At 38.7% G+C, this 714-nt stretch overlaps 1 protein-coding gene across 1 annotated transcript in view; it reads right to left on the bottom strand.

Moving 5' to 3' along the window:
• Positions 1 to 714, bottom strand: part of DUSP26 (dual specificity phosphatase 26 (putative)) — a 20,061-nt gene that overhangs the window by 18,184 nt on the left and 1,163 nt on the right. The gene's annotated exons all lie outside the window — the stretch shown is intronic.

Genomic DNA, 714 nt, shown 5'->3' with positions numbered 1-714 from the left:
CAGTCCCAGCTGGTTGAAATTTACATACTCTCTTCATAGGGGAGAGGGAGGTGGGGGAAATGTGAGCAATTGTGAAGAGTAGTAAATAATTTTCAGGGGAAAAAATGGGCCCAAAGAGCAGACAATAGTTTAAAAATGATTAGGTTAATAAACTGAACGGGTTGGTAAGTTATGGAAAGGTGAGGGGTGGAACTGCACTGTGATCAAAGGTTGTCTTATTATGCAAGTAAAATCTCTTAGGTAATCTCTCAAACCTGCCCTCAGAAGAATAGATGAGAAGTCTGTCTGAGAGTGGTGATGACTTTTATTCTTGTTTCTTCTCTTGTCTCTTCTCTTCTGGTTAATCATTCCTGGTTATTTGATGAGATTCTTAGGGAGGGGGTCTTAAGACAATTGCATATTTTTTGGAAGATATTATTCTTATTCAGATAAGAAAATTTCTGAGAGACTCTCCCTGTGCTGGAGGGTGGGTTGGGGGGGCAATAAGAGAGGGTTAGGAAGTCCTTTGTTCTGAGGCAGCTTCTGAGGCCTTCTAATTTCCTTTAATTCAAAAGTACTCAGCATGCCATAGCACCATAGTATCATTCTCTGCACCCCAATATAAGCATCTCCTCTCTACCTTTTTCTTTCTCTTTTCTTTCTTTCTTTCTTTCTTTCTTTCTTTCTTTCTTTCTTTCTTTCTTTCTTTCTTTCTTTCTTTCTTTCTTTCTTTCT

This window comes from Colobus angolensis, unplaced genomic scaffold (assembly GCF_000951035.1).
Source record: "Colobus angolensis palliatus isolate OR3802 unplaced genomic scaffold, Cang.pa_1.0 Scaffold52, whole genome shotgun sequence".
Taxonomy (NCBI): Eukaryota; Metazoa; Chordata; class Mammalia; order Primates; family Cercopithecidae; genus Colobus; species Colobus angolensis.
Note: the sequence above shows the minus strand (reverse complement) of the source record. Positions and strands in the feature narration are given on the sequence as shown.